General features: G+C 47.8%; 1 protein-coding gene across 1 annotated transcript in view; it reads left to right on the top strand.

The window, feature by feature from the left end:
• Positions 1 to 4,453, top strand: part of PKP1 (plakophilin 1) — a 46,679-nt gene extending 42,226 nt beyond the window's left edge. Inside the window, exon 14 of the mRNA XM_054804261.1 lies at positions 1,075 to 4,453. The gene's annotated coding sequence lies outside the window, so the exon portion shown is untranslated. The remainder of the gene's footprint in view (positions 1 to 1,074) is intronic.
• The last annotated feature ends 20,482 nt before the right edge of the window (positions 4,454 to 24,935 follow it).

Below are 24,935 nucleotides of genomic sequence, written 5' to 3'. Positions count from 1 at the left end.
GAAGGGGGCCCTCGTGCGTGGGGAAGGGGTGGTTTTGGGGGCAAAGGAGTGATGCATGAAAGCCATGAATTTTTTGCTATTTTTAATCTCCCCTAAAGTGGGTTTGTGAGATCTTCATCACAAATCTTATCAGCCCAAAATGCAAAGCATTTATTTTGGTGAAAGGTCGGAAGTTGTGTGGTTTCTGGGTTTAGTGCAGATGTTGCCCACACTATGCAGTTGTGCATTTCAGATATGCTCAGTGCAGAAGCCGTAGGACAGGCAAAGCTGCTGGACTTTACTATGCCCCATGTGTCTGTCTGCCTGTCTTTGTCAAGCAATAACTGATTAATTGCATTTTGCCAAATCCCCTCAGGTGGGTCTTTTCACAGGAATCTCTCTGAGACTACTTTCATTCCTGATTTTTGAATAATGTTATCCAGATAGTGTCAGTAATATGCAATTAATTCCAGCACATGCTCTGGCATTAACCATCACTCTTACGGATTTTTTGAGCACTTAATAATCTATCTATAAGCCTCATGTTAAAATTTGGAACTACATGCTGAAATCTGAACAATCCCGATAGAGAAACTAGGTTAGAGAAACCATGGGCACAGTTCCCAGGGCATCATTATGGGTTTTTATTTAGTGTGAAATGGAGATTGCATCTGTAAGGTACTTTTGATTCATAATTCCCACTGAAGGGAAAAACTTTAAGCAGTTTTGTGCTTTTCAAATATCAGATGTCTCTATGATGGAGATTGAGATTATCCAGAATGAATTATTTTCTCCCTTCCCCAACATGGTCTTTGTGATCAGACTGAGCACAGTCCTGATGTAAGAGAAAATGGTACAAAAGCCCATTTCTTTCCTCTGCCCAGGTACAGATTTCAGTTCTTGCTCTGTCAGGATTTTTCCACTGAGACTGAGAGAAGTGTGGAAGTCTAGGGGAAAAAGCTATGGGCAGTACAGAAACTGGGTATAGGCCAAGAAAAAAGATGAAGAGTCGTGTTTTAATGTAATGAAGAGATTTCTTGAATTCTTTAATTACCTGGGATTTTGGTTTTTTTTCTTTGTTTTTCTCCATTTCAGAATTTGGAATTGGTTCATGTCCAGGAAGACAACCCTTTCACAATTACTTAGGATGTTAAAGATGTAGAGTGTTTCTGAGTTTAACTCAACTGTAAAGCAAACTAAACATATGGATTTCATGTGGATGATACTGATATTTTTAAGCATTTTTTCTTTTTAGGGGGAGAAGGGACTTTTATTGAGGTTATACTTTCTTGATGTCAATAATTATTTTTTTTTGCAAAGAGTGTGTCTGTGTAACTATGTATGTGTTGCTGTGTATGTGTGCATGCAGTCAACATACATGTGCACACATGGTGAGTAGGATCTTTCTACAGGCTTAGTCCCCTGTCTTCCACCAAAAGTCGGTGTGAGTTGTGCAGTTTAACCCCCTTTTGTCCAATTCCACCTGATCCATGCACCAAATACTGCCACACTAAAAACTTGTCACAACCTATTTTTACCCACAAGTGTAAAAATTGCCAATTTTAGGTTGAGTTCCCCCATTGCATATGGCCATTATAAACAGATACACACAATGATACTCTTCTTTACAAAGGCTGGTTATTCCTAACATTTATAAACACGGGCTTCTTTTCTGCTTATGAATTTTTCTCCAATGAGCTCTTATAGTTATTAGCATTTTCTTTCCTGTCATGTGAACTCTTTATCTCAAGAAGCAAATTGATGTCTGCAAACTCTCTCCCGGGTCTCAGTAACCCTTCTCTGAAGCTGTATGTGAGGGAACAATTGCAACACATCTGCAGAACATGAATATTACCGGGTCCCGAACCATTTTCAGTGCCAGAACAACTCAATCTTGTGACTGTACCTGGACACATGTGGCATTTGAGAAGCTGAGCTGGAGACTGGCAAAGTGTTTTTCCCCTGGGATCACTGACTGCCACACAGGTCTGAAAAAAATGAGGGATGTGGCCTTTTTATTCGCATTTTGTTTTTATCAATCAATGTAAAGAAATAGTATTAATATGCAAAGGAATGTAAGCACTTGTGTGAAGTCAGGTTTGGAAATATTTTACTTCTTGGGATCTTTAATTACATGAATCATCCTGTGATGCTAAGGCTGTGATAGGGGACTGCTGAGCTCATTTCAGGGCAACCCACTTCTTATGACAGTAACTGTGTGATGAAAGAGGCTGGTTTTCCTCTCTCGAGAAGAAAACATATCCTCTATCTGTCCCCAGAGGGGATGCAGCTGAGATCCACAGGGAAAGGACCAGCTGAGGATGCATTTGCTGGTTGTCCCCCCGACACACGGTCATTGCTTCTTCAAACAGTGCAGGGGCACAGGACCCTGTTTTGCAAATATCAGGGGCGCAGGAGTTGCTTGGCAAGGATGAATTGTGAGCCTGGAAAGAGAAAAACAGTCTCATTTTTTTTGCAAGTGTCAGGCTTTTAAATAGGTGGAAATCAGCATGACCCCATTCACTTCACAGAAATGGGGTGATTCATGCCCACTAAAGAACCGTCCATGAAGTTCAGATTTGCTCTGACACAGCTCTAGAGCTAAGAAACACGGTGGCACTTGTTTGTCCCCAGTTTAGACCATAGGGAGTGTGTGTCCACAGAGGGAGATGATTTTCCAGCTGTTTTTTTCTCTTGGACTACAAAGGGTGGCTTAATCTTGTGCACTTTAATGAGCAGCAACTATTTGCTTGCTTTCACCCACGTTCAGTCGAGACCTTTCTGTGCTGAGCTCCCAGCCAAATGAGAGAGAAAAAAAAGCACCTTTGAAGTGGAGACCTAGAACCAGGAGAATCCGGTAGGACAGTTTCAGGAGCATTTAAACAGCAGCAAAGAGGCCCCAGCCCGTGGGCATGCCCTTGCCATACCTGCCAGCTGTTCCTTAGCTAGATGTATATTTTCAGATGCACAGTCGAAAATGTTTTCAGCAGGACCAAGACTGTGGGTGTCCAAAACGGTTGCAGCATCCACAGGCAGGATTGTTACAGTTTTGGTGTTAAGAGTATGTTGCATGCAATTTTGCATTCAGATTTGTTCCTGTAATTATGCGTTTGACAGAAGTCCTGGGAGCTAATGTTTTTTCTCTGTAAAATTAATTGGGGAAACCTAACTAGAAAATGTAATGATGGAATATTGAGGAAATTCATTCTAATTGGCTGTTATTTAGGCTTTATTTTAAAACACCGCTGCTGCTTTCACCAGTAATGCAGTTTACTGAATCACTGTGTAAGGCACAAAGAGCTGTAGCTATTTGATCATCATCTCACAATTAAATTTGCAAGTACTGGAGATTTCATTAGTAAGTATTAGACTCAAAGAGACAGATACATCATTCATGTAAATTTTATTAAGTACAGCAAAGTTGTTTTTCCAAAGCTAATAAAATGATAAAAATAAAATCTGTCTCCATCCTCAGAAATCTTCAGAATATGACTGGGCATAGCCCTGAGCAACCTCATCTGGCTTTGACATCCCTGCTTTGAGCTGGGCAGACTAGAGAAGTTCCTTCCGATCTAATTTTTTTTACGATGCTGTATGTTATTGCTTTCATACCTCAAAATACAGCTAACTCGAGAGAGCAGTGGGCTGTGTTGATTGTAACTGCTCTGCCATCCCAGGGCTATTTTGCAGCTATTTCTTCCCCAGGAAATTCTCTGACACTCAACTCTATTTTCCTCTCAGTTTCTCTTTTTAATATCTGGACTACAGACTCCACCCAAGTCAGTGAAGTGACATCAATGCCCAATTGTGAGAAGAGAAAGGAAAATCAGACTTACCAGAGTAAATGGTGTTGCTCATAACCAGCAGTTTTGGGAGCTCAGTGAGGTTCCCTCCATCATAAATGGATGCTGTTTTCACCTCCAAAACATTTTTTTTTTAATTTTTCATTCTAGGGAGGTAGTGTTTCTGAAAGGCATATTTTTAACTGTGACATCTTCTTCAATGAGCTGTTTTGGCTGTTTCTTGCTTCTTTAAGAGCCAAGGTAGGGCATACCCCCAATGATAGGAACAAGGGCAGGTCTACAGCAATAGCACGTGCCCTGGGTCGTAGTGATGGAGAATTACTGAGGAGGGAAGGACCATAGCTAGCAGCACCATTAGCTCTGCCAGCAGCAGGAATAAGAGCAGTTGGGGCCTGATTTGTGCACAGGACACACAACCATGTAAATAAATACCATACTTGTTTGTCCTGGGCTTAGCAGAGCTTTTTGGTCTATTTTCTCATAAATGCTTTGTTTGTTTTGTGTATGTACAATCCAACCCACCCCAGCATTTCAGAAGCCTCATGGACGAGTAGAAGGCAGTAGGCAGTTTTATTCCTCTCTGACCACACACCAGTTTGAGATCAACTTAGTCTACCGGTCCATAGCTATACAGTGTATTCTGTAAGATATAGGTATGTGAGAATAATGTATCAGAGTTTTGTTTTGGCTGTACTGTATGTATTTGCTTCATTGGAAAAGCTGAAATCAATAAAAATTGCTGGAATTTCTTCAAGCTTCCCAGTTTGGATGGTTTTATTTTGGTTGTCTTGCCAGTGTTAGGAAAGAATAAAGCGTCTGTTTGAAAGATTTGTAAAAGCCAATTACCCTGCAGCAGTGATCAGTCTGGATTGTTCTGCCTTATGCCAATACGAGTAATGAAGCTGTAAATCCCATTTCCTCCACCATTGCATCCTTGGCAAGCCTCAATGGGTTTCTTTCCCATGAGCTTTTACAGTCACCACTTCAATCCATGAAAAAATTAATTACCAATAGCATCATTTGTGTCACTGCTGTATGGATTCAAAGCTTGTTGTGGGAAAAAACCTCCACACCTTAGGTTCTTCTGAACCTGGCTCATATAAGTTGTGTTTGAAGCTCTCTAGATCTTATATTTAAAAAGTGTTATGAGTTGAACCTCCTCAGTTTCTCTTTGGTCCAGGCTGGAAAGTCCCAGCTCACAGACCAGTTCCTCAGGCAGACCCATCAGCTCGTCACCTGCAATGACCTTCTCTAAACCTTTCCCAATTAAATTATTTCCTTTCTGAGATGAGGAGACCAGAAGACCATACAGTATGCAAAGAGTGAGTAAGCCATGAGTTTATGTAGAGACATCACAGCCACTTTTCTGTTCTCTTCTCCTTCCCTAACAATTCCTGACATTCACCTTGGTTTCTGCAGCTCTGTTGTGTTTTGGGCTGTCACTGGGATGGGCTGTCCATCATAGAGTTCCCTCCAAGTAGTCATGGTCATCTCTAACCTCAGCATTTACATGTCAAAATAAGATTATTTCACCCCATGTGTATCACTTAACATTTCTCTATGCTGATGTTTCTCTGTCATTTATCACCCTTTCCTTATTGGTCTATAGTTACCCAAAAATTTATATGCAGACATGACCTTCAGTCCTCAGGCATGCAATGATGTGGGTTTCTCTGTATCAAGTATAGGATGCTGTAGAAATCTTCCCCATTGCTCACAGGCATCACAAATCAGAAAAAGTAAATACATGATCTTTCCTGCTCTTCTCCTTTCTGAGTACTCCTTTCACCCCTGATACTTATTGGCCCTCTGGTCCCTGGGGCAGGCATTCATACATTTGAAGATGCTCTTACTATTTGTGGCTTATTCTTCTGACTTCAGCTAGTAGTTCCTTCAACTCCTTTTTGGCATATTTAATATAGTTTATGTTTAACTAGGCAGAGGTTATGAAGTCTTTCCTATTTTTGTCTTCAGCTATTTGAAAGACACCTTCTGACAACTTCCCTCTCCTGCTGCTTAACTGGACCAACTCCCTTCTGCCTTTCCTCAAGGATTTCTTAACTGGTGGGATGTACTGGGATTGTGCTTCAATATGATAAACACAGTCCACATTGCCTGTAAAGTTTAATTCTCCCTTTTGTTTTCCCTTACCAAGCATCATCCTTTAAGTTCCCCTTTTGGAAGATGAGCACAAGGTGGCAGATTTTTAGGCTTTTGTTGATCCAGATGTAGATGTTACAGGGCAGCTCTATAAATGCAAGATTTGAGGCCAGACTTTTCATGCTAATCAGGATCAAATTTAAGGCTGCATGTGCTTTGGGGAATTCCCAGCCTGCTCCATGAAATTGCTGTTGACAGCATCTAAGAATTTGTTCTCTGCATCACATCCCACAGTAACTTAAGCCCAGTCTATACAGGGATAGCTGAAGTGTGGGATGCACAAAAGACTTTGTACTTCCAGTACTGGGGAACACTGCAGTGTATAAACACTGGCAGCAGCCTTACAAAAGAAATAAGGAAGCAGCATCCTCTTGATCTCCTTCAGAAGAAGGCTCTTCAAAGAAGAAACCTGGCAAAGGGGAATGTGATCTCAGCTATGAGGTGTGTTTAGTTCATTTACTCAAGGGAAGGCTGAGGAATAATCCTTACCCCTGAAAAAGTATCTTGTGGAAAGAGGATTCACAGTCTATCAGACAGTCTTGGCACAGCCTGTGAATCCCTGCATGGGAAAAGGGTCACCCCATGCCACGTTGCTGTTCTGCCAAGATTTTTGAAGGGTGGGCAAGCACTAAAGGATTAAGCACAAAGGCAAAGCACCCCAACCCAAATGTCTTAACCAGTTTTGGGTGGACCTTATACAGCAGCACTTCAAAAACTAAATTGAATTGGCAACTGTGATGATTCTGTACTTAAGCTGCTTCTAGGCCACACTGCAGCAGGCATATCTGCAATTGGTTTTCAATGTAGTACTTAAGTAATTGTTTTAAAGTCCATTAAGGAGCAGGACTCATCTCCAGATAAGTATCCAGAACTCACTGGAAGGATTAAATATTGATATTGCACACACACTGGTGATGTCCATTCTGCAGCTTCCTCAGGCACAAAGCACATCTGAAGGCACATTTATATGAAAGATCATATAAATCATAGGCTAGGAGGGCACAGTTGTCTTCTATCAAGTCTGGCATACATGCAGAGCATCTAAAATTAATGCGGATGACTCCTATCTCTATATTCTTGAGCAGGCTCTCTGGACACCGAAGAAGGGCAGGCCATGTCATTGTAGCTCTCAGCACATGCCTCCAATTTGGAAATTAAGAGTTGCTCAGCAATAAAGCCGATATATGACTATGTGCATGGATCTCTATCCATTTCAGCATGTAAAATGAATACCAAGAAACTAGTATGTATTTTTATTTTGGAACCTGTATCCTATGTATGAACACATAAGCCCATTTTTGGACAGGGCGGTCTGTAGACACACACAAAGACCACAGGGCACTTTGCAAGAAAAAGGCAATTGAGGTTCTCCTCATGTGATTCAAATGCAATGAAACGTGCATCCCTTCTAAAGGCTGGGTCAGAGGCCAGAGACTTCTGTGGGGGCAGACAGTGATGGATGCACTGATTTAGCTCAAATGCATTGGTATTGCAGCAGGATTCAAAGGAAAGAAAAGGGGTGCTGCAGGGTGCAGAGTACCCACAGAGCCCTCCTTCTCCAAAATACAGCAAGCATTAAGTCCTTGGAAACCTTACAGAACCTACAGCTCATGGAATCTCAAATAATGCATGGGACTCTGCCAGAAAAGCCTTATTCCACCAGCAAAGCAGCCCCCAGTGTAGCCCCCTCTCCCATCCCACAGTGCAACTTTTGAGTCCTTTATCACCGCCCACGATGCTTTCAGAGCAGACCCCACTCTCCACTTTCAGGTCCATGTGATACCTTCCCCACAGATCCCAGGCATTCCGGGAAATACCTGACTTCCCCAGGCCACACCCCAGAGGATCATCACTTCCCAGCCAAGAGCAGTTCCCAATTTCACAGCGCAGTTCCCACATTACACTGCGCAGGGCATCCCTAGGAAACACCAAGCCGCAGCCACACACTGCACCAACAACCCCACAGTACCAACATCTCGTGCTGGGACGCACTCGCTCAACAAAGTTCCTCTATCTCAGGTTCCCACACGGTGGGTGAGATCACTCCAGGCAGAGGCACTGTCGTGGCATCCTGACCCCACAGCCAGACACCTTAGGAGTGCCATGGTCCCGCACAGCACGCTGCTGGAGGACACGTGGCAGCCCATACCAGAAATCCCTGCCCCACAGAGGCAAGGCATATGCAGAAGAGCTTCAGCATATGCATGGCACCCGCAGACCATAGCCCCCACAGCGCTTGTGCACCCACACCCCAGGGCATCTCCACCACACGAGCTGGTGGCCTGGGTCTGGAGAAAGCACAAGTCCTGTGTGAAGCACAGTGACTCATTCCCCAGTTACCTTCCCATCACATGCATGACTTTGTGCTCCTCTATCGTATAACTCTCATTTGTATCTTTCCCACAGTTTTGTGTCCTTGCAGATTTAATCTTGCCGAGCACAGAAGTCGTTACCTACCCGAGACTATACTTGGCCCCTTTCTTGGTGTTTTCTAAGCTTGCCTTTGTCGCTTCTGAGTTTCTAAGCTTGCCTTTTGAGGGACTTCCATAAGGCATCCCAAACACACAGCCATGTCCCTTTCTCTCATCTAACACCAGGAGATGTCTCCTTTGCACTGCTGGGATGCAGGAAAATATTGCATCTCTACCTGAGCCTTTACAGCACCTTCTTCTCCATCAGGGTGGGTGGAATAGTGACATCCAGAGCAACATTTCCCAGATTTAGGAAACTCTGTATGCAGTTTATCAGGATGTGGCATTCACTCCTAGATGCTCACACCAACCATCCTCCATCCAGCTGAGCCCCAACAATGCTTTTCTTGCTCTGGCTCCCATTACAGCCCTCTGCAACTTGATAATCTCATGCAGGAAGGACTTTGATGAGAAGGCAATTACCTCCCTGCTAGCACCCTCCTGTGTGCTTGTTCTGTGCTGAATGCACCACACTTTGTGGTAGAAATGAGATCCTTGGTGCTCCCAGCCTCCTCAGCCCAGCAGCTGCTGATGAGCAAGAGCAATGAGCTTTCAGCACAACGAAGAGCACTGCAATCTTTGCAGGGTACAAGGGGATTGCATTGGGAAGGTGGAAATGCTGGCAGTAATTTTTAGGTAGCAGATCTGGTCCCAATATATACTTTGGTCAATATTCCAGGTCTTGGACAAGATCTCAGACATCCCAAAGCTAGAGATGACCAGATATGAGCACTGCTTCTGCAGTGGCTCCAGAACACGACACCGTTGTCGTACCCACACACAAAGCTTGCAGGAGACCTCCCTGAGCCTGGTTTCTCCCCTGACTTTCTGCCAGCAGAGTTGTCTGCCTTTCTGCAAATGAGGAGCAAAGCAGTTAAGATACCCCCAGCCAACACAGCAGCAAATCACCCCTATGTTGCACAGCTGAAATACCCTCAGCCTGTGCAGCGGTGACTAACCCCCTCGTTGCACAGGTGTGCCTGGCTTCCCAAGGCAATGCAATGGGAAAAAAAGCAGGTAGAAATTTTCTAAAAGTGATAAAGGTATTGGAAGTTCCTGGCACTACAAATCTCAAATACTTTCCCAGAGAACCGGAGTTCCTCCTTCCTTTCCCTGGTGCTTCTCTCCACAAAAAGCTTTACAAGTGCGCTGCATCATCTTACCTAACAAATTGGAGCTCAGGCAATAACTGTAACTGCTTTTGGGTCCTGAGGCCAAGTTTCAGTCTGAGAGATGACCCAGACTGGGTGCTGTACAATGAAGCGTAGCAGAGATTTGCTTTGTGCATCTTATTGCTTTCTTCCTTATGTTTTCTATTCTTTCCCCAGGAAGCTTCTTTATCTCACAGTACAGGTAACTCCTGCTTCAATCAACAAGGATCTCTCCTGGCAGAACAGGAAAATCAGTCTCTCATCAGCAGGGCTGAAAGAAACGCTCAAAAAATGTAAAGGAAAAAAATTGAAGATTATCTGAGTGCCTTTGAGTTCCACCCTGAGCTTTTCTTTGGCACATTTCACCCATGGTGAAAACCAATTCTTGTTTTCTTTCAGAGGAGGAGAAATAGCCAAGAGGGGAAAAGGCACTGCTCTAGTATCACACTGGGGCTGTTGGCAGAATCGTAGCGAGACTCTGGATTTCCCAGGCAGCAGCGCATTTCCTCAATGGCTCCTGTTATTTTTGTCTATGCAATGAGAAACTGGCTGTACCTATCTCAAATATATATTTTTTTTTCAAGGGTAACCCAGAAGCAATGTAGAAATTATTTCCTGCAGGATGCAGAGAAGTAGAGTGTTAAAGAGCCAGGAGAAAGGGGAGAAGGTGGAGATAGCTTAGGCGAGTGTTTATGCTATTTGAAGCAATGACTCCTTGGTACATGGAGCAAAATCCACACCCATTGCCTTTCTGCCCCTGGAGTCTGCCGGCCGCAAGCTCCTGGGTGAAGCAGCAACATCACTGCAGGGCTCAGCCACCGTGGGAAAGTCAGCGGAGCCACGGCGAGTCCTGCCGCGCAGCAAGACCCAGATGCAGGTGAGTCAGAACCCCACCTTGCTTTGAACAGGAGGAAGCAGAGTCCGCAGAGAGGCACCCAAAAAAAGGCAGAGCATGAGAGGCTGGTTCGTACCCACGGGGGCCCCCAGAAACCAATCCCCACTGCCAGGCGCTGCAGCCTGCAAAGCTGCAGTTAAAACAGCGATGAAGCCATGTGCCAAATTAGCCAGCATGGGATAACGAGAATGGATGGAGGAGTTTTTCCTCCTGCGATCGAAGCATACCAGGGAAAGACTGACAGCGACGGGCAGGTCTCCAGCAGGCAAGAAGGGAATGGGATGAGCAGTCACCATGACTCATGGGCAGGTAGCTAACTGCTCAGCTTTGCCCAGGGAAGGGTCAAACAGAGCCCAGGACTGAAAGACCCAAGACCATGGTACGTAGGAATATCTTATCAATGACTCTCCTCTAAGCTGTGTCCTTGCCACTGCCCCCCTGCCATGGACCACATCCCTGCAGGGGGATGTGCCAGCACGAATGGGCTGTGCAGTCCCCAGAAATCATGGCTGGGGCTTTGGTCCACACATCTCCTGGCGTTTGACAGAGGGATGGATCATTTTCACATCCATCCTGAGCTGGGGGGAGAGAAATAAGTCATGGTGGGGGGGTCATGTGCAATATTATGCAGCCCCATAGCTGTGCTAAGGACAGGGCTGTGAGTGTGATCCAGCAGCAGAGCTGCAGGCACTGTCCATAAACTCTCCAAAGGGGAATGCAGCCTTCCTGGGAGTGGTTCAAGGGCAGCACCTCCATGCCCTCCAGTGCAGAGCTGGACTGCTCACCACAGGAGCACCAGTGCGGTACAACCTGAGGCCAGACCCTGAGGAGGAGCCAGGCTAAAATATTTGATGTCTTCAAGTTTCATTTGGCAAGATGCTGCAGGGGCAATCCCCGTGTGAGAGCACTGTGGCTCTTTCTGTGTGTGCTTACGCATGTGCCACCGGGCTGCTCCTCCTTCCCAGAATGACTGGGAACATGAGGATGCCCTGCCTTGGCTGTTGTCACCACCCTGTCATCCTCCTTTGGGACCACAGAGAGCAGACGAGCTTGGTACAAGCAGAAACACCAATGCTGGCATCATGACAACCTCTCTCTAAGGCTCAGTCCTGCATGGGATGTGTACCCACTTTCTCCTTCAGCATCTTCGGCCCAGCTAGGAGTGAGTTTGTATCTCATTTACAGGTGCATATTTTGGCCCTTGGGTGTCCAGCTGTTTTTTTGAGAGGGTCCCAGGCCATTAACATATGGTGCCTGCTTCAGTGCTGAGCTGGCTTCACAACAGCCTGCAGGCACAGCAGATCAAGAGTCCTGGGGAGCTTTCTGTGCCCTTTCCTTCCCAGAATTCCTGGCACAAAACTCCTCACATAACTACCGGTGCTCTGAGACACCCCCAGATACCTGCTGGCTGTTGAAGTGCTCAGCACCCAGAACACACATCACTGATCAGGAATCTGCCTCCAGCACAGAGCTCGTGCTGTGTCCCTGGGACAAAGCTCAAAATCTGAGCCTTCATGTCTGAACCCAGACTCTTGCTTTGAGCACACTGCAGAACCACCAGGTTATTGGCTTCAGACAGACCTTGGCACTGACTAAAACCAGACTATACATTCAGGGCCTTAAATTTCACTTGCCAGGGAAGGGCTGTCCAAAGCCATTTGTGATTTTTCATCGTCCTCTGTTCCAAGGTGCAAACCTGAAATGCTTTAATGGGACTCTGGGATTTTCAAAAAGGATGAGTGAATTCAGAAGATTCAGATGCTTACATGTTTTTAAAGTCATCTTGAGGGTCTCCAAGAGTAATTTGTTCAGTACAAACTTGCCAGCAGCGATAGTGGTGGTGCAGCGAGTGGTACCCTGTGCCAGGCTGCTGGCAGTGTAGAAGGAGAGGATCTACCATCACCTCCTCTCCCCTCTAGCTATGTCCAGCTATCATTTCCCCACAGCTATCTGCCTTCTCAGTTGCACGGCTTTGCAGGGCTTGCAGCACAGCTTGCTTGCACTTTTTTTTTTTTAAGCTGCCAAACACCAGCTCTCCATAAACTGAGCTAAACAACCACATCTAAAAAACTTTCCCTGCCACCCTGGCCTTTATTGCTTATTGCTTGTTAAGAAAAATCAATTAGGATCCATCCACCCATACCTGGGCAGCTTAAAATTAGATGCTGAAGTGTGAGACAGTTGCTCTGGGTTCCCTTCATTGTTAGTGGAGAGAAATAGTCTGCCTGTCGTGGTTCACCCCATCATCAGACAGAGGTGGAAAGAGGGGCAAATTAATAATTTTATGTTTTCACTGCTGATTAAGGAAGTCCAGATTAAGATAAGCTCAGATAGCTACGTGGCCTGAACCTCACGCTTTATCTTTTGTGAGTGCGCATACACAAAACTGCCTACTCTAATACTGTATTGCAAAGGGACAATCTTTCTAGGATGTCAGACTAGCTCTGCCCTGGCAGGGTGGGATGGTAAACAGCACATTTCTTGTGCCTTTGTGACATGAGCGTGAAACTAGTGTCGGACCAACAAAGAGGGTGAAACCAGGCAGAGGCTTTGCAATCTTCCTGCAACCTTGTGCTGCACCCATGGGGCACCCACCATGGGGGTGTTCCCAATTCATGTCTTGCCGTCACCACTCACACCATTTCTGTTCCTCTGAAAAACCCACCTCCCGGAGTCATTGAGCTATCTAGGATGTTCATTTTCCTTTTATTTCTAAGCAAAATCTGCACAGAAAAGCTTGGCATGCTCAGCACTGCCCATATGCTGGAGGGTAATGCACCTTCATGGTTAGGATTAAGAGGACTTCGCTGTAAATAATTGGGTCTATGACTCATGTCCATAGCTTGGTTCATTTTGCTCATCTTTGGATGGAAACCCTTCAACTGGATTTCCTTTGCAATTTGTGGCTGCTTTCACTGTATCTGGTTGGACATAAAGCAATGCAAAGAAAGTCTGGGTGGCAAAGAAAGCTTCATCTGAAAGTCCAGCCTTGCTTCTTCTGGTGGTAATCTAACCCAACAGTGAAATGAGGGTTGGAAATTGTATAACTGGTGCCAGTAGCCTGCAAAGACAATGAAAATAGAGACACCTTATTCACCAAACAGGGATATCATGAATTCATCATTTGTGTCCAGCAAACCAAGGAAACAGGACTTGTATCATGGACCTTTGCAAAGGTGAGTGCTGGAAGTCTGGTTGCTCGGCAAGGGGAGATGTTATCAGGTGAAACCTGAAGTTAGGAAGTGAGCGCCCAGTGAAAGCAGTTAGGTATTTAATTTACATTTGTGTCATGGAAGATCTTCTCTCACATGTGCATGTGCGTGTGTGCAGACGCATGCAGGTGCCTGAGGGATGAGGCTCATTGCTCAGCCTGGCCTTTTCCCACAGACTTGGAGCTTGTCATATCACTGGAGCATGTTCAGGTCAAGGTGGAGGTCTGCAGGGCAGTCAGGGCAGCCCACGTGCAATCTTTTCCTAAGAAACAGATTGATATTTATGCTCAGGGACGGTCTTGAATTCAATAAGATGCTTAATTTTGCATGTGAGGCCATTGCAGTGGGGCCACAGGGCCAAAAGAGTTCAAGCACCCAATTATGAAGGCACATTTCCTTGCAGCAGGCCACATCACTGTACACACCAGCTTTTGAAATGCCTCTGGCATCCCCAAATTGCCAGATACACAACTAATGACTAGCTATGTAGACAGAGCTGTTATATCCACTATACTCCACAGGGCATGGCAGCTGTCTGGCCAGCATGTCCTTTGCAGACATAAAAATAATACTTCTAATATTACTTCTTCTCTTTGAATGTAGCCAGACACACATGAGCTGCTTTGTACAGACAGGTGCTAATTCATCTCATTCATAACCTTCCGGACTATTTAATTTTACTCCTCTCTATAAAGATTCCAGGTTCTCAGATGCTGAACTTGACCCCTAATACACCTATATCAGGGTATAAACTATAAAAAAAAATCCACTGGCCTTATTCTCCCCTTTCACATCCAGGTGGAAACTAGTAGGAAGAAGATTGAAATTAGTGGTCCAAATTCCAAATTTTCAGGTATTCTGTCAGAGTAAGGATAAATCTTAGAGTCGCTGCCAATTACCTGTGTAGTGATGCTATGCCACCCTGTTCTGCCTGGCTGGTGTTAAGGAGCTGTAGTTTAAAGAAGCACTGAGCTTTGGCAAAGAGCTGTACTGAAATAAGGACAGAACTGGGCGTGTGGACGATTCGTTTTTTAGTGCTGTTAAACATCTCAGGCTGAGCCTGGACTTCATTGCTCTGTCACAAAAAAAAAAAAAAAAAAAAAAAAAAAGAAAAGATTACAGATAATGAGCTAATAACACTTCACTTTCCCAGCCTGCTTTGCATCTTCAAAGCACTCCACAAGAACAAACTAATTAACTGTCCAGAGAAGAAGCTCATGACTAAGAGCTGAGAAACCATGTGAGTCAACCTGCTTGCAACAGCTCTTTGCAGATTTCAGTAAAAACTCATTTTAGAGGAAGGTCTGTTTACTGGCCTGACTGGTCACACCAATCCCCAGCCACATTCCAGGGGTGTGAGCGGCGTGAACGGACCCAGCCCAGGAGAAGCCCCACTGACTTCAAAAGAGCAACACCTCGACAGGAATGCCCCAAAACCAACTGTGTGGCTTCCTCCTTTTAATTTGCACGCGCACTCGGCGCGAGTTGAAACTGCTGAGCTAACAGTCCCTCTGCAAACCTCCGCAAAATGAGGTTTCCCACTCTGCTTGGGAAGATGACTTTATTTGCAAACAGCCTTTTTCCAAGACCATTAATTCAGAAAGAACACACCATAACAGGGGCTATTAGTGGAGAATTAGCTTTCCTTAACGTAACCTTGGGTGCTATCGACCTGGCCTTGGAGCTGTGTCTCCAGCTTGAGGAGCTTTATTGAAGCCCCAGCTCTCTTATTCCTTGCTTTGGGCGAATATAAAGCTGCCGCAAGAATGTGACTTCTCTTGCAGGTCTTTGGCTTTTGGGGAATGTGGGTCACATTTACTTGAGCAAAATAGAGATGAGAACGTCATTTTTTTTTCTATGGGTAAATGAACTCAGAGACCCAGCCCTACAAAAGTATTTAAACATTTCAGGCCAAGAATTTTGTCTTGGAAACTCCTACCTAGCTGCGTATATTGCCACCACGAAACATCCCTGGTCTGCCTCTGAGGCAGAACCTCTAAATGACGGATCAAATTAAACCAAGTTTCCCCAGATCCTCAGTAAATTTCAGCCCAAAGGTTGTGGGGACTGCTGGGGAGGAAATGTAACTGTGGGGCTTGCTAAGGGGCAGGTGCTTTTTTAAGGGAGACATCAAATCTCAGGACACACTTCAGGGATACGAGCCCCCATCTCACAACATCTCAGTCCCAGGGATGCTGGGATATCAATGTAAAACCTCCCAGTTAGCATAGGCATCCATCCCACCCAGCATGCAGGCTGCTGAGGACCCTGGGATGAAGTACTTGCTGCCCCTCTGTTTTGTCTAAAGCATTAGAAAGCCTGATTTAAAACTGCAATATCCAGCAAAGGATTCAGGTGCCTTAAAGCAACCTTGTGCTGTAGCTGTAACCCTCAGTTCTGTGAGGAAGGTGTTACAGGCCAAATGCCTTTCCACAGACCACAGGGCCAGATTTCCAAAATATCTGTCCCAGGACACTGAGAATTAAAAAAAAAAAATCCATGGAGGAGTTTTATGCCCGTGCGACCCCACATCTTTGTGAAACACTCACAGCTGCTCTTTATGCTGTGCCCCGTCCACCCACTGCTGGGGCTTGTAGCAGACAGCGATTGCTCCCCCTCGGTTCCTTGCCCGGTTTGTGGGCAGAAGCTTTGGGGACTTTTGCGTCATTTTTCCTTCCTCTCAAAAGAGAAGCACTTCCTTCTGAGTTGTTTATCGGTTTGCGTGCCAGTAGGTTGTCCTGCCCTTAGCCCAAGGGCCTGCAAGCTGCAGTTGGGATTTTTCCGCAGCCGCCAAGAAATGCCAACAATTTCCAGAATCCTGTAGCTACTCTTCCTTCACAGTGATGATGTTTGGACGGCTGCAGTTAATCACAGGGCTCAGGAACTTACGGGACTAATTGCCCCATTGAGCAAATAACCAGGGGCTGATTGCCGTCCTGCCACAGTGTGCTCCTTCCAGCCAGGACCCCATCCTCCTGGCTTTGCCCTGCCAGGTCACATAATATTAAATCACCCTCTAGAGATATTTATCTCTGCCCACTGCCATGGAGTGACGTGGAATTGAAATCAAGCCGTGAGTATGTCTGCTAAGCACTGCTGTGAGCTGGGATGAATCTGGACCTACAGTGCCTGATTTACTCTGTATGGCTGGAGGAGCAGCAAGTTTGCCCTGGCTGGAGCTGATGGTCTCCAGGAATCCTATAGAGAGATCTGGAGCCCAGTGATGCTGAGATCCCCTCCATGCTGTGGCTGCTCCACCGTGGAGCTCTTGGTACAGACAACGCAACCTGGCAGCCATGGAGGATGCGGTCTGGGCAGCAAGGCAGGTGATGATGACCTCCATAAGATGCTCAGGCTGAGGGAGGAGACCCGTCCTCCTGATGGGGCCCTTGGGGACGTCTTCCAGCACCCAGAAATGCTTCTTAGTCTATGCCAGGATGATTCTACTTGTAATTATTTCTAAGTATTTGAAACACTCGCCTGGACAAAAACTCTGAGGTGGAAAAGCTCTCAAAGCCAAATATTACTTTTCCAAAATAATGTTGGTCCAAAAAATCAGCAGAATTTGAGAACTGCATAACTTATCACAGAATCATGGAATCATGGAATCATAGAATCACAGAATCCCAGACTGGTTTGGGTTGGAAGGGACCTCAAAGCCCATCTAGTTCCAAACCCCTGCCATGGGCAGGGACACCCTCCACTAGCCCAGGTTGCCCAAAGCCCCATCCAACCTGGCCTTGAACACTGCCAGGGAGCCAGGGGCAGCCACAGCTTCTCTGGGCAACCTGTGCCAGGGCCTCAGCACCCTCACAGGGAAGAATTTCTGCCTCAGATATCATCTCCATCTCCCCTCCTTCAGCTTCAGGCCATTGCCCCTTGTTCTGTTACTCCCTGCCCTTGTGAACAGTCCCTCTCCAGCTTTCCTGTAGTCCCTTTAGGTACTGGAAGACAATCCCCTCCCTCGACCTGCTGGTCACGCTGCTTTTGATGCAGCCCAGGACACGGTTGGCTTTCTGTGCTGCAAGTGCACACTGCCGGCTCATGTTGAGCTTCTTGTTGACCAACACCCCCAAGTCCTTTTCCTCAGGGCTGCTCTCAATCCATTCTCCCCCCAGCCTTTAGTTGTGCTTGGGATTGCCCTGATCCATGTACAGGACCTTGCACTTGGCCTTGTTGAACTTCATGAAGTTCACACAGGCCCACCTCTCAAGCCTGTCCAGGTCCCTCTGGATGGCATCCCTTCCCTCCAGCGTGTTGACTGCACCACAGAGCTTGGTGTTGTCAGCAAACTTGCTGAGGGTGCACTCGATCTCACTGTCCATGTCACTGACAGAGGAGAGGAGAGGAGAGGGAGAAACCTAACAATGTCATATTCTATTTCATTGTAAGGTGTGTCATGACACACAGCTAATATACTGACAGGTCATAGTATAGCACTGCAACAATAATTGCTCTATTTTTACAGCTAGTCAACAAGCATCTGGTTCACAGCGAAAGATCAAAGTGCTTCCCTGGATCAAAGTGTTCCATCTTCGTCATGATATCAGGGTTAGATTTATTGCCTTGCGAAGGCACAACTGTGTTTGTTGACAGGTGCAGACACAAGGTACGAGTGCCTCACAACACTTCCGAAACCAGGAGAGCATCATCAATAGAGTAATTTCAATATTGCACTGTGTCACAATCTAACACATCACTTGTAGTGTGTAGCACTGGAATTATAAACCAGTGTCATAGGAGAGAGTGAGTACGGAATGCTGCAGCTCAGCTGGAGTTAAAAACCAGAGCTCAAAGCTCCTATCAAGTCGAGGAGATGATAGGAACTTGAATCTTCCTCCTCACCAGCAAGTGCTGTAACCTCTGAGCTGTTAGATAAGGGATGTACTGCCTTCCTCTGCTGCTTTTCCCTCCTCCTCTGTGTCTTTTGTTTAAGGCTGAGCCTCAGAGGCAAGCTGGGAAAAAAACCCCATCTGTTTTGTGCAGGGGCTGAGCTGCTCAGCAGCATCAGGCTTCATCAGTGTGAACCGCAGCAGCTGCAGCACACAGGCTGGCAGCAAACAGCAGGCAGGGATTAGGAAGGAGTGGTGGCATCTTGGGGTAGGGGTCAGGTACCCACACTGGGTCTGGTGATGCACTTCAATTATCTGCAGCAGACCAGCTTTTTGCATATTTATTTCACGCAGGAAGGCATACAAAGAGAATTGCTGTGTAATGAGGATTTTCCCAGGCACAGGTCATGCCAGGTCTGAAGGCAAAGCCTGCAAGTTCACACTTCAGCATCCCTTTCCACCTCTTTCAGTGGAATTTATCTGTAACAGGACACATACTGTGTGCTGGGTTCACACCATGAGAGTACAGGGTGCAGGACCTTGCTCTTGGCCAAGGTGACAGTGCTTTGTGAACAAAATCACATCCCTTGTTAGATGTGCTCATGATTGAGTCTTCGACCATCAACGGAGTTAGGACCTGAGCACTGCCATCTGAGAGAATAAAACTAAAACTCAGCATTGCATCCACATCCCCTTCAGACCACCCCACCTGTTTCTCCAGTGAGGCTCATCCAGCGCACTCAGGCTCCCTGCTGCCAGCACAAGATCCCGATCCCTCTTCTTCCACTGCTGGAGCACAGAATCAGGTGACTGCAAATGAATGATACCCTAAAATGCATCCCCTGCTGTTGGGTACCCATGTCCTGGCACAGCCCATCCACTCGGACTGCCTCGGGATGCCATGGGCACAGTGCCCCCCGCGCCCATCGCTGCTGATTCACCTTCCTCTGGAAGTGTGTTGCAGGATCTGGTACAGCAAGCTCTATGTGTGCATGTGCATACAAGTACTCGTGACTGTGTCTGTGCATGTGTGCATTTGGGACTCTGCACATGCGTATGTGTGTGCACTTATCTGCACGGGAGCACACAGCCCCCTTCCTCTGCGGGCAGCAGGACAGTGTCAGCAGCAGAGTAGCAAGAACAGGAATATTTTGAATATATGTGGCCTCAAAGCTGCAAATGTGAGCCCTGCCTCCTAGGGGTTTAACCAGAGATGATACCATGGGAGACAATGCTAAAGGTGTTGGCTTTTGTCTCACAGCTTGATGTTTGCTGCAGAGCTTCGTGCACCAGCTAAGCACGGGTGTGTTTGGTCTCCATGTGCCCTCTGTGAGGGGAGATGGATCACGATCTGTGCAGCTGAGGCCAATGGCAGGGTGCAGGAGTGGGACCAGTTCCCTTCAGTGCTCCAAATCTCCCTGACATCTGTGCTGTCCCCTGACCTGGGCACTGCCCGTGACTGCCAGAGCCACCTCTGCAGGTATTGCTGCTCCTGCAAACCGTCACAGCAGCTTTGGTGCTCAGCACCATTCCAGATCTGGGCATAGGGTGCAGCACCACCTTTACCAGTCATGGACCTTACCATCCACTGCTCATCAAAGGGCTGATCCCCGTTCCTGGTAGGTCTCAGCATCTCAGTGCTCCTGCCAGTGGTTGCTGCCTTGCACGGAAGAAGAGCACACCTAGGACTTCAGCTGAAACCTGGGCATGAGAGCACATGCAAAAGCAATGATTCAGACATCAGCAGGAAGCTTATTTTCCTTCCACTAAATGCCAATAAAATGCTGCTTCCAGACAACAGCTAAAGCCTCTTCCTTTCCATCCCAGAGCATTGTTGCCTGCTTTGTCAGCAGGACTTGTCTCACGGACATGGGTCATTGCACAGATGCTAGACTGTGCTTGCGGTGCATTAAAGACTTTACTGATGATCTAACACAACTGTGGAATCAGCATAAACCATGGGTGACTTTAAGCAATTAAAGGCAATTGATACCTATGAATTAACTACTATGATTTACAGGGCTAAGATAATAAATGAAACTTAAAGTTTTATAAGGCATTTAAAAATAATCATAAAAAACTTGCAAATGTCAGATGCTTGCACGAACAAATGGACCTGCCCTGCAGGGGAGCGTGCTGAGGAGGGCCATCTCACAGCAACTTATGTATTGGGACTCTGGAGAGGAGAGCTTCAGGTCTGGAAGATGTTTCAAAATTCAACATTTACATCCTTTTTCTCTCTCTTAAAATACAGCCTCTTGTTAGACCTGACCTGCAAAAATCAGAGGTTGTACTGCTTGGTTTTCTGCAGGTTTTTTTGTTGGCATTTAGTCTTGGCTCAAACTCAAGGCTGGGCACCCTGGTTCTTCTCAGGACAGGGACACTGTGGATCAATGCAATGTGGCCACCACGTACCCCAGAGCCGAGGGTCATGGAAGGTTAAAGCAGTGAACCCCACACCATGCTCCGAAGGACAGGCAATGCCATCTACTCCCTGTAGCAATGGCATCCAGTATCGCCTGCTCCATGCTCTACAGAGCTGTGCCAGCCTTGAACACCTGGGACATCACTGGAAAAATATACTGCATGTTGTGCCATGCCTGGGCAGTGGGAACTTGGTGTGCCAGCCAGGATCCACCATAGAATCATGGAATCATAGACTGGTTTGGGTCGGAAGGGACCTCAAAGCCCATCTAGTTCCAAACCCCTGCCACAGGCAGAGACACCCTCCACTAGCCCAGGTTGCCCAAAGCCCCATCCAACCTGGCCTTGAACACTGCCAGGGAGCCAGGGGCAGCCACGGCTTCTCTGGGCAACCTGTGCCAGGGCCTCAGCACCCTCACAGGGAAGAATTTCTGCCTCAGATATCATCTCCATCTCCCCTCCTTCAGCTTCAGGCCATTGCCCCTTGTCCTGTCACTCCCTGCCCTTGTGAACAGTCCCTCTCCAGCTTTCCTGTAGCCCCTTTAGGTACTGGAAGGGGCTCTAAGGTCTCCCAGAGCCTTCTCTTCTCCAGGCTGAACAACCTCAACTCTCTCAGCCTGTCCTCATAGGAGAGGTGCTCCAGCCCTCTGAGCATCTTGGTGGCCTCCTCTGGACTCTCTCCAACAGCTCGATGTCTCTCCTGTACTGGGGACCCCAGAGCTGGATGCAGTACTGCAGGTGGGGTCTCACAAGAGTGGAGTAGAGGGGCAGAATCCCCTCCCTCGACCTGCTGGTCACACTGCTGGGGATGCAGCCCAGGACACAGTTGGCTTTCTGGGCTGCAAGTGCACACTGCTGGCTCAAGTTGAGCTTCTCATCAATCAACTCCCCCAAGCCCTTCTCCTCAGGACTGCTCTTAATCCATTCCTTGCCCAGCCTGTAGCTGTGCTTGGGATTGCCCCGACTCATGTGCAGAACCTTATACTTGGCCTTGTTGAACTTCATGCCATTTGCACAGGCCCACCTCTCAAGCCTGTCCAGGTCCCTCTAGATGGCATCCCTCCTCTCCAGCGTGTCGACCACACCACACAGTTCGGTGTCGTCAGCAAATTTGCTGAGGGTGCACTCAATCCACTGTCCATGTCACCAACAAAGATGTTAAACAGTGCCAGTCCCAGTACCGACCCCTGAGGAACGCCACTCATCACTGATCTCCACTTGGACACTGAGCCATTGACCACAACTCTCTGAGTGTGACCATCCAGCCAATTCCTTATCCACCGAGTGGTCCATCCATTGAATCCATGTCTCTCCAATTTAGACACAAGGATGTCCTGCGGGAATTGGTGTGTGCATTATTCTGCTGTTGCTGGCACTTGCTTCCCCAGCCCCAGAGGACTCAAGTCCCCATCCCACACTGGAGACCGTGGGCACTGGCTGACCCAGGGAGCAAAGCAGGAGGTGCAGAGCAGCCCACGCTCACCGTGCTTGTCCGGCACGTTGGGCAGGCTCTGTCCTCTGACACACACCCTGACAACCCGCTCCACTCGCCCTGCCTATCTCCTCCACACGCTGCTCTTGCTCACACTTCATGGCCCTTGGGGCCACCTCAGACTTTGTGTTCCCTGATGGAGGGAAGCAACACTCCAACATCTCCAAGGTGGAGGTGAGAGGATCCTTCACCCTGTGCCCCAACTGATGGGGCCAATGAGAGGCTCCACATCCCCACCTGGTGAGACACACTGGGTCCTGGCAGCATTTCAGCTTCAAGACCTGCTGCTCCATTGTCCCACAGCCTGGCTTTGACTCTGGGAGTGGTCCTGGGTTTTGAGTGTGCCTTACACACAGCTCTGGTTTAGCACAATCACAACCCTAAACATCACCTTAATATTTTACCAGCACCTTCTGGGTAACAAAGACATCCTCTTTTGCATCTGTTCCACTGCGTAGGGACAGTGGTATCCTGAGGAGGACCTTGGTATGGATTTGCATCGACAGACCATGAGGTGCACATGCTTGTGAGACCTGGGCACAGGTCTGCTGGGATCTGGGATCATGCAGTAGTGTTGGGACATTCATGCTGAATAATGGAGGAGGAGGAGGCTTTGTACCCTGGGCTGGCAGCAGTCCCTGGAACTTTGAACCCTGGCCAGGACATTGGCACCACTTTGGGGAGGGCAGAGGCTTTCTGTGCCACACCACGCTGTAGGACATGAGGCCTGCATTGCACCCACCAGCACGCACACCTCACTGCAGCACCTGTCAACATCTCTGTAGAGGAGCCAAAATGATCCTGTACTGCACGGACCACATGGGGCACAACCTGATCCCCGTCTGGTGCTTTGGCTGAGAGACCAGAACTGCACGTGAACAGACACTGGTTTCACTGGTGCTGTGCTCCAGAGTGGTGCTGCACAAGGGACTGCTCCTCAAAGGACCATGGCGTGGAGGATGTTTGCACACTATGATAGAAGATGCTGTTCCTCTGCAACATGCTAGAGGATGTTACACTTCGTATCTTCTGGGAAGATGCTCTGCTAGAGGAGGGCAGAGCTCTCTACCCCTCATACCATGCTCCAGAGGACACAGGTGCTTTATCTGGCATCCAAAGGTCCTGCTGCCCACGTGGACGTTCAGACCACAGGGCAGCGTTGCAGAACACAAGCACACTGCTAATCTCCCCAGAGGCATGACACTGCGAGTCTGTTAGCACCCTGCACCTCCAAAAGCTGCCAGGGGTCCCTCACTCTGCAGTGCACAGCAGGGTGGCCAGTCCCTGACCTGCTGCGCTAACCTAAGACTCATCCACTTGCAAAACATGTGCTATGCGTGGCAGGATGGGGACAGTACGCCTGCACATCAGAGCTGCTCGCCAGCATACAGCGCCCTGCACCACGCTCCATCAAGCCATGGCACAACATTCTGTGCCATTGTAATCATCACGCAGCCCATGCAACACTTGGGATGATGCCAGCACCCTGTAACACCCCAGAGAAGACCCCAGAGCACTCTGCCACATCCCAGAAGATTTCTGCATCCTGTACCTTGCTCTGCCATGCCTGAGCACCGCAGCAGCCCGCTCACAGTGGAAGCCACAGACACCGATGGCAGAGGAAGCAGGGGAGGGTCGGTGGCAGGGCTGGATGCTGACTCAGGGAGGTTCCGGGCGGGGAGGCAGCGCACAGGTTTCGGCCCCGGTGTGCAGGGAGCCAGGCTGGCGGGGGGCCAGCGCACTGCCGAGACAGGCAGCACTGTGGGAAGCAGGGAGTGCCTCTGTACCCCCACCCTGGGTGCTGCCAGCCCCGCAGGGATGGGCAGAGCAGCTGCAGCACCTCTGCATGGCACTGGGCACCAGCACTGGCAGGGCCCTGCCTTTTCCTGCTAGAAAGGTTTTGAGGATGGACCTTTGGAGTCCAGGAGAAGGGGATATTTTTTTTCCAAGCCAGGTGTACCTGTCTGCCCAGGGCCATGTATCAGGCAGGGTGGAAGTGTAATTTGCCAGACTTTCATTCAGCCACCCTCCAGGAATTCCATGTCCCAGCACTGCCACCCTCCCCAGTTCTCCCATTTTGTCCCAGTAAGGGACCAGGATCTTCCCTCCACACCTCATTTTTGAGGAGCAGGTGATAGGGAACTGGTTGCCCTCCACTTGCTGCCTCACTAAAGCTGAGGCATCCCAGAGCCTTGTTCTGTGAAACCTGATGGCACATGTTGAAGTAGGCAAAATAATTCATCATCCAACAGGCAGCACAAGGGAGAAACCTGCAGGATGCCCCCACATCACTGAGTCTGAGATTGGGAGGACAGGCAGCCGCAAGAAGAAAGGAGACAAAATATCTTGCCAAGGGACAAGAAGCCCTTGAAGAGCCATCATCCTGTGCATCCACCCCCCTTCTCACTGCTCTGGGAAATGCCTCACAGCCCAGATGCTGTTGATCAACAGCAAGGAACAGCTTGCCCCAGGAAATGGTCATGCAAGTCTGGTGTCTTCTGCTGCGTGACAGCCCA

This window comes from Grus americana, chromosome 25, assembly GCF_028858705.1.
Source record: "Grus americana isolate bGruAme1 chromosome 25, bGruAme1.mat, whole genome shotgun sequence".
Taxonomy (NCBI): Eukaryota; Metazoa; Chordata; class Aves; order Gruiformes; family Gruidae; genus Grus; species Grus americana.
Note: the sequence above shows the minus strand (reverse complement) of the source record. Positions and strands in the feature narration are given on the sequence as shown.